The 18,065-nt window shown below is 42.2% G+C and overlaps 1 protein-coding gene across 18 annotated transcripts in view; it reads left to right on the top strand.

Moving 5' to 3' along the window:
- Positions 1-18,065, top strand: part of rapgef6 (Rap guanine nucleotide exchange factor (GEF) 6) — a 721,150-nt gene that overhangs the window by 627,970 nt on the left and 75,115 nt on the right. Inside the window, exon 24 of one of the 18 annotated variants that reach the window (XR_009655729.1) lies at positions 4,244-4,310. The exons of the other annotated variants lie outside the window; for them this stretch is intronic. The gene's annotated coding sequence lies outside the window, so the exon portion shown is untranslated. The remainder of the gene's footprint in view (positions 1-4,243; positions 4,311-18,065) is intronic. 18 annotated transcript variants of the gene reach the window in all.

Consider the following 18,065-nt stretch of genomic DNA (forward strand, 5'->3'; position numbering starts at 1 on the left):
GCCCCTCCTCTTTCTATTGGGGAATCCCTCGCGGATTTCCCACTGGAACAATCGCGAGACGAGACTCTGCAACACGCTTTTGACCAAGTGAGAGTAATCGATGGTCAGACGCTCCAGCCGAACACCACCCCGTCCTTCCCCTATTTTTCCATTTTGAAGGATAGGTTATACCGAGTGACGCAGGACACTCAGACGAAAGAGCAAGTCACCCAGTTGTTAATTCCAAAGAGCCGCCGGGAATTGGTATTCCAGGCGGCTCACTTTAATCCCATGGCTGGACACCTCGGGCAGGATAAGACACTCGCCCGGATAATGGCCCGATTCTATTGGCCGGGGATTCGCGGCGACGTCCGTAAGTGGTGTACGGCGTGCCGCGAATGCCAATTAGTAAATCCAGCCGCCATTCCAAAAGCGCCCTTGCGCCCCCTACCATTAATCGAGACCCCGTTCGAAAGAATTGGGATGGATCTCGTCGGGCCATTAGATCGGTCAACACGAGGGTAACGCTTTATATTGGTTCTGGTGGACTATGCAACGCGATACCCGGAAGCGGTGCCTCTTCGCAATATCTCAGCACGCAGTATTGCGGAGGCCCTCTTCCACGTCATCTCCCGGGTTGGAATCCCGAAAGAGATTCTGACTGACCAAGGCACCTCGTTTATGTCACGAACACTGAGCGAACTGTATGGGTTACTGGGTATTAAGCCGATCCGCACCAGCGTTTATCACCCACAGACGGACGGTTTAGTTGAACGGTTCAATCGCACCCTCAAGAATATTATAAAAAAATTCGTAAGTGAGGACGCACGTAACTGGGATAAGTGGCTCGAACCCTTGTTGTTTGCAGTGCGAGAGGTCCCCCAAGCCTCCACGGGGTTCTCCCCGTTTGAATTATTATATGGGCGTAAGCCGCGCGGCATCTTAGATGTACTGCGGGAAAATTGGGAGGAGGGACCTTCACAGAGCAAAAACGAAATTCAGTACGTTATGGATCTGCGCGCAAAACTCCACACGCTCACCCACCTAACTCAGGAGAATTTGCGGCAGGCCCAGGATCGGCAAGCCTGCCTGTACAACAAGGGCACGCGCCTTAGAGAGTTCACTCCGGGAGATAAGGTACTCGTCCTGTTGCCCACGTCGAGCTCCAAAGTAATCACCAAGTGGCAAGGACCCTTTGAGGTCACACGGCGAGTCGGGGACGTCGACTATGAGGTTAGGCGAACGGACAGGGAGGGGGCACTACAGATCTACCACCTCAATCTGCTGAAACTCTGGAACGAGGAGGTTCCCGTGGCGTTGGTGTCGGTAGTTCCGGAGAAGGCGGAGCTGGGGCCGGAGGTCCAAAAAGGGTCATTGGCATCACGTACCTCTCTGGTCCCCTGTGGAGACCACCTCCCCCTGACCTAACTCACGGAGGTCGCCCAGTTGCAGGCCGAGTTTTCGGATGTGTTCTCGCCCCTGCCCGGTCGCACTAACCTCATAGAACACCACATAGAGATGCCCCCAGGGGTGGTAGTGCGTAGCCATCCTTATAGATTACCCGAACACAAAAAAAAGGTGGTTCGGGAAGAACTTCAGGCCATGCTCGAAATGGGCATCATCGAGGAGTCCCACAGTGACTGGAGCAGCCTGGTGGTCTTGGTTCCCAAGGCCGACGGCTCGGTCCGGTTCTGTGTGGACTATAGAAAAGTCAACGCGGTGTCTAAATTCAACGCGTACCCAATGCCTCGTATTGATGAGCTGCTCGATCGACTAGGCACGGCTCGCTTTTACTCGACACTGGATTTGACGAAGGGATATTGGCAGATCCCCTTGACTCCATTATCCCGGGAAAAAACGGCCTTTTCCACACCGTTTGGCTTACACCAGTTCGTCACACTTCCGTTTGGGCTGTTTGGGGTGCCCGCTACGTTTCAGCGGCTGATGGACCGGGTCCTCCGGCCCCACGCCACCTATGTGGCCACTTACCTAGACGATATCATCATTTATAGTAATGACTGGCAGCGGCACCTACAACACCTGAGGGCCGTCCTTAGGTCGCTGAGGTGGGCGGGACTCACTGCCAACCCGAAGAAGTGTGCGATTGGGCGGGTGGAAGTACGGTATCTGGGCTTCCACTTGGGCAACGGGCAGGTGCGTCCCCAAATTAATAAGACAGCAGCGATTGCGGCCTGCCCGAGGCCCAAGACCAAAAAGGGGGTGAGACAGTTCCTGGGGCTGGCTGGCTACTATCGTAGGTTTATACCTAATTATTCGGACGTCACCAGCCCGCTGACTGACCTCACTAAAAAGGGGGCGCCAGATCCGGTCCAGTGGACGGAGCAGTGCCAGCGGGCTTTCTCTGAGGTAAAGGCTGCACTGTGTGGGGGGCCACTTTTACACTCCCCTGACTTCTCTCTCCCTTTTTTGTTGCAGACGGATGCGTCAGACAGAGGGCTGGGTGCCGTTTTGTCCCAGCAGGTGGAGGGGGAGGACCGCCCCGTCCTATACATCAGCCAGAAGCTGTCAGTGCGTGAGGGGCGCTACAGTACAATTGAGAAAGAGTGCCTGGCGATCAAGTGGGCGGTCCTCACCCTCCGTTACTACCTGCTGGGGCGCTCTTTCACCCTCTGTTCGGACCACGCGCCCCTCCAGTGGCTCCACCACATGAAGGATGCCAACGCGCGGATCACCCGTTGGTATCTGGCACTCCAACCCTTCAACTTCAAGGTGGTCCACAGGCTGGGGGCGCAGATGGTCATGGCGGACTTCCTCTCCCGTCAAGGGGGGGGGGGGGAGTCGGCTGCGGGCCAGACGGGCGCCCGACCTGAGTCGGGCGGTGGGGGTATGTGGCAGCGGGGGCGTGGTCAAGCGCCGGTCTGTGACAGAAGGGTGGAGCCAGGGAAGGTGAGTGGCAGAATCTCTACACCTGACGGTAATTAACCTGTGTTTGTGTGTTTTTTCCCAGTAACCGCTCCCTATTTAAGGAGGCAGCGAGAGAGCAGAGGGAGCGCAACCCGGGACCAGACGAAGTGTGTGTGTGTATGGGATTACTCCGACTGAAAAGTTCTGAAAATAAATAGCCTTATCTGCCTCAAAGCTTTGTCCTGCCGTCCTCTGTGCTCCACCCACACTCGATACGCGCTACAGTGTGTTTTACACAGCATCCCAATATTTTTGGAACTGGGGTTGTAATATCCTTATAATTGCTAATAATTACAAACATTTCTGCAGATTGCATGGACCCTTTCTGTCCACTGACATGCACTAGGGACTTTGCTGGGCTGAATAGATGGGCTGAATTCTGAATAGTAACATTCAGGTCTTTGTTTTTTCAGTCTCTCTACATGCTCCATTTTCTTATTAGAAATGTTGGCACCTCTGCATAATTATCATCTCATCTCATCTCATTATCTCTAGCCGCTTTATCCTTCTACAGGGTCGCAGGCAAGCTGGAGCCTATCCCAGCTGACTACGGGCGAAAGGCGGGGTACACCCTGGACAAGTCGCCAGGTCATCACAGGGCTGCATAATTATCATAAACATTAGATTTGATGAAAATTTGATGCATAATCTTAAACACTATATTTATGACAGTGCAAATTGTCCAGTGTACATTGCATTTACAGTGTCTTACAAAGTATTCATCCCCCTTTGTGTGTCCTGTTTTGTCGCATTACAAGCTGGAATTAAAATGGGTTGTTGGGGGATTAGCCTCATATGATTTACACAACATATCTACCACTTTAAAAGTGCAATTTTTTTTAAATTGTGACACAAACAATAATTAAGATGAAAAAAAAAATCTGGAGTGTGCATAGGTATTCACCCCCCCAAAGTCAATCCTTTATAGAGCCACCTTTTACTGCAATTACAGCTGCAAGTCTCTTGGGGTATGTCTCTATTAGCTTAGCACATCTAGCCACTGGGATTTTTGCTCAGTTCTCGAGGCAAAACTGCTCCAACTTCTTCAAGTTAGATGGGTTGCGTTGTTGTACAGCAATCTTCAGGTTATGCCAAAGAGTCCCAACTGAATTGAGGTCTGGGCTTTGATTAGGCCATTCCAAGACATTTAAATGTTTCCCTTTAAACCACTACAGTGTAGCTTTAGCAGAATGTTTAGGGTCATTGTCCAGCTCGAACGTGAACCTTCTTCCCAGTCTCAAACCTCTGGCTGACTCAAACAAGTTTTCGTCCAGAATTGCCCTGTATTTAGTGTCCTCCATCTTTCCTTCAATCCTGACCAGCTTTCCTGTCCCTGCAGATGAAAATCATCCCCACAGCATGATGCTGCCACCACCATGCTTCACTGTCGGAGTGGTGTCCTCCAGGTGATGGCAAGTGTTGGGTTTGTGCCACACATGGCGTTTCCCATAATGGCCCAAAAGTTCAGTTTTAGTTTTATCTGACCAGAGAATCTTCTTCCATGTGTTTGGGGAGTCTGCCACATGTTGGGCAAGCTCCAAAAATGTTTTCTTATTTCTTTTCTTTAAGCAATGGCTTTTTTCTGGCCACTCTTCCATAAAGTCCCGCTCTGTGGAGTGTACAGCTTAAAGTGGTATTACACTGGGAAATAACAGAAAAATAAATGGAGTAGCTTTCACACTGCAAATGACCACTGCCTTAAAAAGAAAGGAGAGAAAAAAGGGAAAAGGGGGGATTCTGCATATCAAATGAAAATATAAGGCAATGGGGGACCATTTATTTAAGAATGCATCTCATTTCAGTTGTAATAATGCAGTCATGTATTCCATATTGTAAATATCTTGAATTCTTTCCTTCCGTTGTGTTATTGTGGGAGAGTGTGGCTTCAGCCAGGAGGCTGTTATTACTCTATTTGCTATCAAAAGGAGAAGTCTCAACAAATATGTTTGGCTATTTTCTTCAAGGTCATCTGGCAATACCCCGAGTATAAAGAATGATGGTTCTAGCAGTACATCTATAGACAATATTTTTTTTTAATTTCCTGTTGTATGTTTTGCCAGTCACGGTGGTGTAGTGGTTAGCGCTGTCGCCTCACAGCAAGAAGGTCCTGGGTTCGAGCCCCGTGGCCAGCGAGGGCCTTTCTGTGCGGAGTTTGCATGTTCTCTCCGTGTCCGCGTGGGTTTCCTCTGGGTGCTCCAGTTTCCCCCACAGTCCAAAGACATGCAGGTTAGGTTAACTGGTGACTCTAAATTGACCGTGAGTGTGAATGGTTGTCTGTTTCTATGTGTCAGCCCTGTGATGACCTGCTGACTTGTCCAGGGTGTACCTCGCCTTTTGCCCGTAGTCAGCTGGGATAGGCTCCAGCTTGCCTGCGACCCTGTAGAACAGGATAAAGCGGCTAGAGATAATAAGATGAGATATGTTTTGCCAGTATTCTGATAACTTTGGACAGTCCCAAAATATATATGTGGTCTCCCACCAAGCCACAACTCCTCCAACATTGTTCTGAGATATTGCTCCACTTTGATGTTATAAATGAAGTTTTAAAATCTCATTTTCATCTTCCAGCCAAATTCTTTCCAATTAGGACTACTGAGTATTCTATGTCCTTGACCACATGAAATCTCCCACTGTTCATCAGAGATTATTGTGTTCATCTCTAATTCCCTTTTTTTAATGTCCAAGTTATTTTCTTTTAACTCTTCCTGTAATATCTTTTATATATATATATATATATATATATATATATATATATATATATATATATATATATATGTATGTATGTGTGTGTGTGTGTGTGAGATATGAATTTTGTTTTCACTGTTCCTTCAATTGCTGATATGAAGAAACATTCTATTCTGGATGGTGGAGAGCAGAGCTTTTCCCATTCTTGATGTCTATGTAAATAGTGCCTTATTTGTAAGTATCTGAAAAAGTCTTGGTTTGGAAGATCATATTTCTCTTTGAGCTGTTCAAATGATTTTAGAACAGTTCCTTCAAACAGCTGGTCCAAAACCACTACACTTACTTTTTCCATCTTTGAAAACCCTTATCAAGTCTAGCTGGAGGAAAATCTGAATTGTTAGCCATCCTTATAGCTCTGGATATAGTCATGGGAAGTTGTATTTTTTTCCTCACAACTGACCATATTTTAAAAGTATTTTTTAATCCATATATTAGTAATCTTATTTTCCTGTAGAAGTCATGATTCAAAATGGGATTGAATTTAATGGCATATCTGGGTATTCTCTCTGCTCCATTCCTACCCATATATAGTGTCAGTTTCTTGGGATATCCAAGCAACCATTGATCGGAGTTGGGCTGCCCAATAGTATTTTTTCAGATTAGGCAGATCCAGGCCTCCACTCTCTTTGGAGCATAGTAGTCTTCTAAATTTAAGTCTGGGTCATTTGCTTTGCCATATAAATTTAGATAGCCATTTGTCTAGGTAATGATTGGAAGAGAAAGAGTAATCTTGGTAGTATGTTCATTACTATTGTTTCTATTTTCCCTATTAAGGAAAGTGGCAGGATTTCCCATCTTGTAAGGTCCGCTTTTATATAGCCCATCAATTTCCCATAGTTAACCTTGAACAATTTTGATAAATCTGTCATTACAATAATTCCCAGGTATCTAAATTCTTGAGACCAGAAGAAATTAAGCCTTCCTGACAATTGTATAGGCCACTGTCCAACTAACATTATTGCCTCTGATTTTGACTGGTTGATCTGATAGCCAGAAAGTTCTCCATATTCCTTTAAGGTGTCCATCAGCACAGGAACAGATATAACTGGATCACTTATATAAGTCAGGATATCATCTGCATAGAGAGATATCTTATTCTCTTTATTTCCCATGTCCTTTATGCCTTTTATTTCCTTATTCTGTCTTATAGATGTTGCCAAAGGTTCAATGCTTACTGTATAGCAAAGAGCAAGGGACTAAGGCAGTCTCCTTGTCTCATCACCCTCTGTAAGTCAAAGAACAGCATCTGTTTACTCTGGCATGCACCTTCAGATTTTGTATATAGCTCTGAACCATTTTACAAACTTTGGGTGAAATCCCATTACAGATAGTGTTTTGTATAAGAAGTCCCAGTTCACAGTGTCAGATGCTTTCTGTGCATCAAAACGTATTAACATTGATGTCTGCTTGTTTTTTTTTTTAGCACAGATAATGATCTTTTAAAGGAACAGTCCACCGTACTTCCATAATGAAATATGTTCTTCTCTGAATTGAGACGAGCTGATCCGTACCTCTCCGAGCTTTGTGCGACCTCCCAGTCAGTCAGACGCGCTGTTACTCCTGTTAGCAATGTAGCTAGGCTCAGCATGGCCAATGGTATTTTTTGGGGCTGTAGTTAGATGCGACCAAACTCTTCCACGTTTTTCCTGTTTACATCGGTTTATATGACCAGTGACATGAAAAAGTTCAGTTACACAAATTGAAACGTGGCGATTTTCTATGCTATAGAAAGTCCACACTATAATGACAGGCGTACTAACACCTTCTGCGCGCTTCGACAGCACATTGATACCTTCACTCTTGTTTTCCCCCTCTCCCCCGCCCCCCTGACTAGACTGTGTTCCAAGGAGTGCAGGCTACTTGTCTTGGTGGTCACGTTGGTTGTATTGACGGAAGTTAGGGGGGCGGGGGAGAGAAAAAAAAAACAGGAGTGAAGGTATCAATGCGCTGTCGAAGTGCGCAGAAGGTGTTAGTATGCCTGTCATTATAGTGCGGACTTTCCATAGCATAGAAAATCGCCACATTTCAATTTGTGTAACTGAACTTTTTCATGTCACTGGTCATATAAACCTATGTAAACAGGAAAAATGTGGAAGAGTTTGGTCGCATCTAACTACAGCCCCAAAAAATACCATTGGCCATGCTGAGCCTAGCTACATTGCTAACAGGAGTAACAGCGTGTCTGACTGACTGGGAGGTTGCACAAAGCTCGGAGAGGTACGGATCAGCTCGTCTCAATTCAGAGAAGAACATATTTCGTTATGGAAGTACGGTGGACTGTTCCTTTAAGGTTCTTCTTATATTATTAGCACCCTGTCTGTTGGGAATGAATCCTGTTTGGTCTGGATTAATCAACATTGTAATATGTTTTTGAACTCTTTGTGCTAATATACTTGTCAATAATTTCTGGTCATTGCATATCAGGCTAATGGGTCTATATCCTTCACCGAGTGTTGGGTCCTTTCTTTCTTTATGAATCACAGATATAATGGCCTGTGACCATGTCTCAGGAGGGTTAGTCTTGGAGAGAGAGTGCATCTAAACACCCTAGTTAATATTGGTGGCAAGTCATCTACCGTATGAAGCATTTATAGAACTCTCCAGGGAGTCCATCGACTCCTGGTGATTTAATCTTTTTATTGCATCCCTCATTTCTGTTTCTGTAATTGGTATTATCATATGTAATGACACTTCTTCTGACAATGCGGGGAGGTTTAAACCAGTAAGGAAATTGTCAGTATTATTTGTTGTTTGTAATCTGGGTTCTTTGTATAGGTTTTGGTAGAATAAGGCAAAGGCATCCACCACCTCTTTGGGATGAGTTACTGTTCTAACCAATGTGGGGTGAGTAACTTTAGAGACAGTTCGGTTGGCTTTAGCTTTACGGAGTTGGAAAGCTCAGAGGTGGCTTGCTCTGTTTTCCATCTCATAATATCTGTCTGGAGAATTTTAGAGCTCCCTCCGCTTTATATGATAAAAGTTTGTCGAAGGATTTTCTTGCCTCTAAGTTCTGTAGCAATATTACTTCTTCTTGTGGTCTTGTGTTGTATTTCTAGGAGCTTTATTTTATTTTCCAGACTCAACTGTTCCTCCAGCCGCTGTCTCTAGTTTTGATGATATCTGTACAATTTTCCCTCTTATGACTGCTTTTGCTCCCTCCCACAGAATTAAGGGGTTAACTTCATTATCATTTGTCTCAAAGTATTCTTTTAAATATTGTCATAAATCCTCCACTATTTCTGTGTTGTTCAGCAGTGATGCATTCAACCTCCAGTATCTGAAAAAGGAATGCATACCCAAATCTACTTTCAGTGTAACGGGGCATGATCGCTCAGAGATATGGGTTCTATATGGTAGTCTATTATTTTATACATGTATTATTGGGGAAGGCAGAAAAAATAAATCCTTGAATAACTATTGTGTACATTAGAGAAAAAAACTGAAATTTCCCTTTAGGGTTTTTAGCTCTCCATGGATCTATAAGTCCCAGTTCAGAAATGAAATTTATCAGGGTTTGTGGGCTCTGAGGTCCTTTTTCTGTTGGTATCCTGTTCATTGTCCTGTCTTGCACTGCGTTGAAGTCCCCCAATTATTTGATTATTAGCATGCCTTTTGAATTGTCTGCAATGATGTTCGCAATTTCCTTGAAAAAACTTTGATCATATTCATTTGGGGCATATATGTTCAAAATGGATCTCAGTTCCTCCAAAAGTCCCAATCACCATGACATACCTTCCTGATTTATCCTGCACTACCTTCTCTGTACTAAAGGCCAGAGTTCTGTTAAAATAGCCACCCCTCTTTTTTCCCATTTGAAGCACTATATACTAAATTGACCTATTCCCTTCTTTATTTAATGTGCTCATTCTCTGATAAATGGGTTTCTTGTAGCAATGCAATTGAACATTGCAATTTTTTTAACTGATAAAATATATATATATTTTTCCTTTTTATAGGATGGTTTAGTCCATGGTTTAGTCCATTGTAACTCACTATGGTCAATTTATCCATGTGGATAACAATACCCCTTCATTTTGTCTTTAAGAGTTAACATAAATTTTCCAAAAGTATACCGTATTCATAAAGCACCTTATGTGACTGCATAATTGTAAGAATTATATGTAATAACTTCCACCATTGTGGAGAACAAGAACACAAACTGAACAAGGAAGAAACAGACTTCCAAAAGCCTGAATGATTTAACAAACATCAAAGTCAAAATCAGTCTCAACAAAGATGGAGAGTTGTGACCGGTCTCTCTGGGGATGTGCATACAGTGCTGTTGCAACTAGGCTACACGCAAGTAAGTAGTAACACTATGTCTGAGGACCCTCCAGATCTACACCTTTACCTCATAAACACCATTAACAAAAGGCTTGACTAAACAGATATGTTTTCAGCCTAGACTTAAACACTGAGACTGTGTCTGATTCCCGAACACTACTTGGAAGGCTGTTCCATAACTGTGGGGCTTTGTAAGAAAAGGCTCTGCCCCCTGATGTAGCCTTCACTATACTGTACGAGGTACCAGCAGATAGCCTGCACCTTTTGATCTAAGTAGGCATGGCGGGTCATAGAGGAGCAGAAGTTCACTCAGGTACTGTGGTGCAAGACCATTCAGTGCTTTAAAAGGTCAATAGTAGTATTTTATAATCAATACGAAATTAGATTGGGAGCCAATGCAGTGTGGATAAGACAGGGGTGATGTGGTCATATTTTCTAGTTCTAGTAAGGACTCTTGCTGCTGCATTTTGAACTAACTGGAGCTTGTTTATGCACTTATTGGAACATCCAGACAGTAAGGCATTACAATAATCTAACCTGGAGGTAACGAAAGCATGAACTAGTTTTTCCGCGTCACGTAGTGACATTACATTTCTTATCTTAGCAATATTTCTGAGATGAAAGAAAGCTATCTGGGTAATGTTATCAATGTGAGTTTCGAATGAAAGACTGGGGTCAATAATCACTCCGAGGTCTTTTACTGCTGCACGTGAAGAAACAGAAAGGCCATCCAGAGTCACTGTGTAATCAGAAAACTTACTTCTAGCTGCATGTGGTCCCACAAGTACTTCAGGGCTCTCTCATTTCGTTGTTTTATCTTCTGCATCACTCAGTCTCTGTTCATATTCTGTCATCCATTGCTCAACTTTTGTTGTTCTTTCAGCTATTTCACTGAGTACAGATTCTACCCCTTCTTAATGTGCACAGCTCAGCTAGCACTGCCATCATGTTCTCTTCGTTATGTCCCATGTCATTTTGGCTTTGTTGATAGTCTTTTTTTTGTAGTTTTGTTCTTCTTCTCTGTGTCTCTTTGAACTGTGGTCATTATGACTTGTGAATAGTTTACACCGAAAATAAAATGTATAATTAAAGTTTGGCTAGGTTTTTTTTTTTTTTTTTTAAGTTTTCCTCTGAGAGCTGAGAGATCAGGCTGCTGCCTTAGTCATGACGTCAAAGAAAGTCCCCATTTTTCATTTTGAAATTTATTTTTTGTCTTTTCTTCTCATCTCATTATCTCTAGCTGCTTTATCCTGTTCTACAGGGTCGCAGGCAAGCTGGAGCCTATCCCAGCTGACTACGGGCGAAAGGCGGGGTACACCCTGGACAAGTCGCCAGGTCATCACAGGGCTGACACATAGACACAGACAATCATTCACACTCACATTCACACCTACGGTCAATTTAGAGTCACCGGTTAACCTAACTTGCATGTCTTTGGATTGTGGGAGAAACCGGAGCACCCGGAGGAAATCCACGCAGACACGAGGAGAACATGCAAACTCTGCACAGAAAGGCCCTCGCCGGCCACGGGGCTCGAACCCGGACCTTCTTGCTGTGAGGTGACAGCGCTAACCACTACACCACCATGCCGCCCTTTGTCTTTTCTTATTTTGTTTTTCTTCATGACGCATTTTAAATATTTCTTCTCGTTTCAACACAAAGTGGAGAAATCAAATACTCATAAATCTATATATTAAAAATAATGCTTACTACAGTACATTTCAACATGAACAAAAAATGACCTGAAAATATAAGAAGGCCACTCTACACTTCATTCTCAGGTTAAGATGTAGAGTCTGGAACCTTGTTCTATTTTAATAAATGATAATATGATAAAAAGAAAGACTCAAATAGTTTTAAATCACAGCTCTTGATATCTTCCAGCTGCTAAAGTGTCCTCCTTCACCATCCTCCCCTTGCTATTTTTAAAAAGTGTGTATTTATCGACATTATCAATACCTCAGGCATTCATGGCAGTCTTTCAGGTATTTTTTTTGCGATTAGGTTCCCAGTAATTGCTGATGAACATCCATCTGATTCAACAACACTCATTCATTTTAGCTCCAAAATGAATGGATGTTCAAAACAACTAGTTTTTATCATCTTTAAGACTTAATTTTTCAGAAGATTTTAAACCAGTTTAGCTCACACTAATCTCACACTAGGCCTTCAAATCTATTCAGGCTTGGGGGATCAGCACTAAGTGTGCACTGTCATGTACAAACCCAGTGGCTGGGTATTTTACCTAATCTGCATGTTTTTGAATTGTGGGGGAAACCGGAGCACCCCGAAGAAACCCATGCAGACACAGGCAGAACATGCAAACTACACACAGAAAGGCCCCCGTCAGCTGTGAGGTTCAAACCTGGAACCTTTTTGCTGTGAGGTGATAGTGTTAATCACTGCACCACCGTGCCACTTTTCTTATGTTTTCTCACCTCATTGCTTAAAAAAAAAAAATCAGCGATGCACACGGAAACGTCATGTAATGTCCATTTCTGTTGAAATATCTTGCATTTGGAAAGGAGAAATCCTTCCTTCTGATTGTACAAAAGTGTTTGACAAAATGATTGACCAGTCTTCCCTTGGTTTCGCTGATGTACAGCTGATTATACATAGATCAAGTGAAGTTCTTGACCTGTATTGGAATGATTTCATGCATTGAGGTGCTTCCACATAATATCTAACAACACAGGTCGTTACGTATGCCCAATGTCACCTGATAAGTAGGAACAGTAAACATTTTGTGCTGAGTGCAAGCAGGGACTCCGGCAAAACTAACTATGACAGCATAACTAAAAGGAGAAAGCCAGAAGGTAACACAGGCATGAGGGCACCCCGGGACATAAAGCAGCAGCCACTACACCATCAACAAACTTGAGTGAGCAAGCGAGTGGAGGACTGACAGCATCCATACATCCCAGTTTACCAAAACACTCTATGTCTGAGGACCCTCCAGATCTACTCCTATTAACTCCTATTAACACTATTAACAAAAGGCTTGACTAAACAGATATGTTTTCAGCCTGCGACTGTGTCTTATTCCCGAACACTACTTGGAAGGCTGTTCCATAACTGTAGGGCTTTGTGAGAAAAGGCTCTGCCCCCTGATGTAGCCTTCACTATACGAGGTACTAGCAGATAGCCTGTACCTTTTGATCTAAGTAGGCATGGCGGATCGTAAAGGACCAGAAGTTCGCTCAGTTACTGTGATGCAAGACCATTCAGTGCTTTAAAGGTCAATAGTAGTTTACTAATTTCATAGTAAACAATACGAAATTAGATTGGGAGCCAATGCAGTGTGGATAAGACAGGGGTGATGTGGTCATATTTTCGATTTCTAGTAAGAATTCTTGCTGCTGCATTTTGAACTAACTGGAGCTTGTTTATGCACTTATTGGAACATTCAGACAGTAAGGCATTACAATAATCCAACCTCAGGTAACCCATATGGAAAAGAAATAGAAGAAACTTATAAAAAAAAATATAACTTTCCATCACCTTCAGTTTATGTTTCATGTATTGTGCATCATATAAGGAATATGATTTACTCCTGAAAGTGGCCACTTTTGCATTACTGTCATATATTGTTCTGATAAATACGCAAATCATACAAGTTTCATTTTGTTCAAATTTACTAAGGATCTTATATCTGGTTTCACTGTTGTATGCTTTCCATACAAGTTTCAGACAAAGGACATACAAATTTTATAAGATTTATCTACATCTTTTCCATATGGGAATGAAAGCATGAACTAGTTTATCTGCATCGTGTAGTGACATTAAATTTCTTACCTTAGCAATATTTCTGAGATGAAAGGAAGCTATCCAGGTAATGTTATCGATGTGAGTTTTGAATGAAAGACTGGGGTCAATAATCATCCTGAGGTATTTTACTGCTGGACATGAAGAAACAGAAAGGCCATTCAGAGTTACTATGTAATCAGAAAACTTACTTCTAGCTGCGCGTGGTCCTAGTACAAGTACTTCAGTCTTATCAGAGTTAAGCAGAAGGAAGTTAATAAGCATACAGTATCTAATGTCATTTACACATTCCTCAATTCTATTAAGCTGGTGTCTCTCATCTGGTTTTGCAGAGACATACAACTGTGTGTCATCAGCATAACAGTGGAAACTAATACAATGTTTACGAATATCACCCAGAGGTAACATATAAAGAAAAAAAAAAGCAGTGGACCTAAGACAGAACCTTGTGGAACACTAAACTTTCTAGAGAAGTCACCATTTACATCAACATACTGATGGCGATCAGTTAAATAAGAGTTGAGCCAGGAGAGGGCCATTCCCTTAACTCCCACAACATTTTCTAGTCTATCCAGAAGAATGGAATGATCAATGGTATCAAATGCTGCACTAAGGTCAAGCAACACAAGCAGCGAGACACAGCCCTGATCACATGCCAACAGTAGGTCATTTACTACTTTAACCAGTGCTGTCTCTATGCTATGATGAGGTCTAAATTCTGACTGATACATTTCATGGATGTTATTTCTATGTAAATATGAGCATAACTGCTGTGCCACAGCTTTTTCTAGGATCTTGGAGATAAAGGGGAGGTTTGATATTGGCTGATAATTGGACAGCTGACAGGGATCAAGGTCAGGTTTTTTAATCAGGGGTTTGATAACTGCTAGTTTAAAGGATTTGGGTACATAGCCAATCCTAAGAGAAGAATTTATTATTTTTTAGAAGCGGTTCAATTACTTCAGGTATTATCTGTTTGAATAGACGTGTAGGTAAGGGATCTAGTACACAAGTTGAGGATTTTGATGCGGAGATTAATTAAAGTAATTCAATTTCTCTAAGGGGAGTAAAACATTCTAATTGCTGATCTGATACAGTTATATTGTTAACTACAGGGTCACTTAAATTGCCGTAGTTTGAATTTTTTGTTGGATATTTTCAATTTTTTTTTAAACAAAGTGTTTTTATTGTTTTTTCCAGTTATAAAAGATACAATTTGACATACATTTCAATACAACCCCACCCCAGAAACAACCCCACCCCACTGCACCACCACAAATCCATAATACAGCACAGGTTCAGTAATAATTGTACATAATTTAAAAAAAAAGAAAAAATATATATAAAATAAAACAAACAAAATCTCACACACAAAAAAAAGAGGGGTTGCATCTACACATTTAAGATGTCTGAGGCATCTATCTTTTCAACATGATCTAAAACTGGTTGCCATATAGTATAGAAATTGAGGGCACAGCCTCTTGTGGCATAGCGGATTTTTTCTAAAGTCAAATGGTGCAGAAGGTCTCTGATCCACTGATTGAAGGTTGGAGGAGATTTATCTTTCCATTTAAGCAATACAAGTCTTCTAGCCAGTAGCATAGCAAAGGCTATCATGTTTTTGCTATGTCGAGTGGGGCAGAAATCCTGCGGTACTACACCAAACATTGCTGTTATGGCAAGAAGTTCCATGGGTATTCCTAGTAGGTCAGAAAAGAATTTGAATATAGATTGCCAGAACTCTGTTAATTTTGGGCAGATCCAGAACATGTGTGATAAAGTGGCTGTTGCTGCTCCACAGCGGTCACAATTACGGTCAATATTTGGTGTCAACTTTGCCAGTCTCGCTTTAGACCAGTGTAACCTATGTACAATCTTGAACTGTATTACTTTGTCTTAAGCAAATTGAAGATGAATGTATCCCATCTGATGTGGAATCCCACATATCCTCAGTAATTTCTATGCCTAACTCTTCTTCCCATTGTTTTTTTAAACGTATCAAGGGTTCTAAGTCATAAGAAATGAGTGACGTGTAATTTTTTCCGATAAGCCCTTTATGGTTGGAGCTAAGCTCTAAAAGAGAGTCAAGGAGAAAGCTGGGCGGCATAGATGGAAATTGAGCCAATTCTGAGGAAACATAAGGGGTGTTCACATGGCACATATTTGCATCGATGCTGCACCGATGTATTTTGTTGCGATATATCTTACACCGGTGTAAATTTTGTGGAGCGTTCACACATCACAAACCTGCTTACTAGAGAGAAGCATGTTAGCACTGGTGCAGCCCCACTTGCGTTCACACGGCAGTTTTTGCGACCATGCTATACAATAGTAATAATGCGGAAATGAAATACACGCATGCGTGAAAATGTACTTCCTTTTCCCGGTTGTCATGGCATCACCAAGCGCCGGGAAAACAATGTGGATGAAGACACCAGTGTTGCCAGATACTGCTGACGTTTTCCAGCCCAAAATATGTTCAAATCTGCCAAAATGCACTTAAAACCGCCCAATCTGGCAACACTGGAAGACACGCAGTTCTGTTGTTGTTAATATTCACCATTTTGGAAGCGCAAAATACCAGGATGCAAATTATGCAATGCCCGTATGTAATCAACTCTCCTCACGCGTAGCGAGTCTACCCCTGTAGTGTTCAGACATCCCATTTTATATCGGTGCTGCTCCGCAAACTAGCATTTACTCCGGAGTAAATTTCTTAAACCACCTCCCGAGCAGGGTTAGATTTGCACCAGTTTGAGCAGCTTTCAGGGGCTACACCGGTATAACTTTGTACCGTGTGAACGCTCTACCGGGGCAGCCCTGGTGCTACACCGGAGTAAAAGTTGCCGTGTGAACACCCCTAAAGTTGCAAAGTTGCAGGTACTTGAAGTGTGTATTGGGAATTTCATATTTTAATCTCAATTGCTCAAATGATGCAAAATTCTTATCAATATAGAAGTCTTTTAAAGTAGCTAATCCATTCCTGGTCCAGATATCAAAGAATCGGTCTATGATGGAAGGTTTAAACATATTGTTTCTTGATATAGAGGCATTAATTAACAAGTTATTAAGTGAAAATGCTCGTCTGAACTGTGCCCATATCTTCAAGGAGTGCTTAACAACTGGGTTTATAGAATATCTGGATATAGGTTATAATAGTGGGAGCTTAGAGCAAAGTAAAGCATGTAAAGAGGCAGGTTCACATGTCAACTTTTCCAGCTGCAACCACTTTGGGTCACTATCTTGTGATGGATTAAGCCAATGTAGCATAGCGCGTATGTTAGCCGACCAGTAATAATATTGTACGTTGAGTAAAGATAGTCCTCCATGTTCACGGTGCCGCTGTAAAATGTTCTTTCGTATTCGTGGAATTTTTTTATTCCAGATGAATGAGGATAACAATTTATCAATAAGCAAAAAAAAAGGATTTTGTCAAAAAGATAGGAATACACTGGAACAGATACAAAAATCTAGGTAGCACAATCATTTTAATAGTATTAATTCTGCATCCTAATGATAATGGTAATAGGTTCCAGCGATCAAGATCATTTTTCATAGATTCGACAAGTGGGGGGAAATTGGCTTTGTAGAGATACTTAAAATTATGTGTAACCCAGATACCTAAATATTTAAATTTATCTTTACTTATTTTAAAGGGCAGTGAATTAAGCACAGTCTGTTCGGCAGCAAGATTTATAGGCATAAGCTCACTTTTTTGCGTGTTTATTTTGTAACCAGATATTTTCCCAAATGTATCTAACAGGGCAAGTGTTAATGGTAGGCTGCTTAGTGGTTCAGATAAGTACAAAAGCATATCGTCCGCGTAAAGAGATACCTTATGTTCAGTGTTATTCCTCTGTATGCCTTTGATTAAGATATTGTCACGTAGGGCAATCGCTAGAGGTTCAATCACCAGAGCGAATAGAAGTGGTGATAGAGGGCAGCCTTGCCTGGTCCCACGGCGCAATGGGAAGAAGGAGGATAAGTTATTGTTTGTACGAATCGCTGCTAATCGGAGAGAGTAGAGAACATGAATCCAAGATACGAACTTTGCACTAAATCCAAATTTTTTTAGAGTGTAAAAGAGGTAATCCCACTCCACCCTATCAAACGCTTTCTCAGCATCAAGTGATAAAAGCACCTCAGGAGTGTCTTGTGGAGTGGGATTATAAAGGATATTCATTAATCTGCGTATATTAAAAAATGACTGACGATTTTTAATAAAACCAGTCTGATCATCGGAAACCACAGAGGGTAGAACATTTTCTAAGCGGAGGGCTAACATTTTGGCTAACAATTTACTGTCAACGTTCAATAAAGAGATTGGTCGAAAAGAGCTACATTCTAGTTTGTTTTTACCTTTTTTA

The sequence above is a fragment of the Neoarius graeffei genome, chromosome 12 (assembly GCF_027579695.1).
Source record: "Neoarius graeffei isolate fNeoGra1 chromosome 12, fNeoGra1.pri, whole genome shotgun sequence".
In the NCBI taxonomy this organism is placed as follows: domain Eukaryota; kingdom Metazoa; phylum Chordata; class Actinopteri; order Siluriformes; family Ariidae; genus Neoarius; species Neoarius graeffei.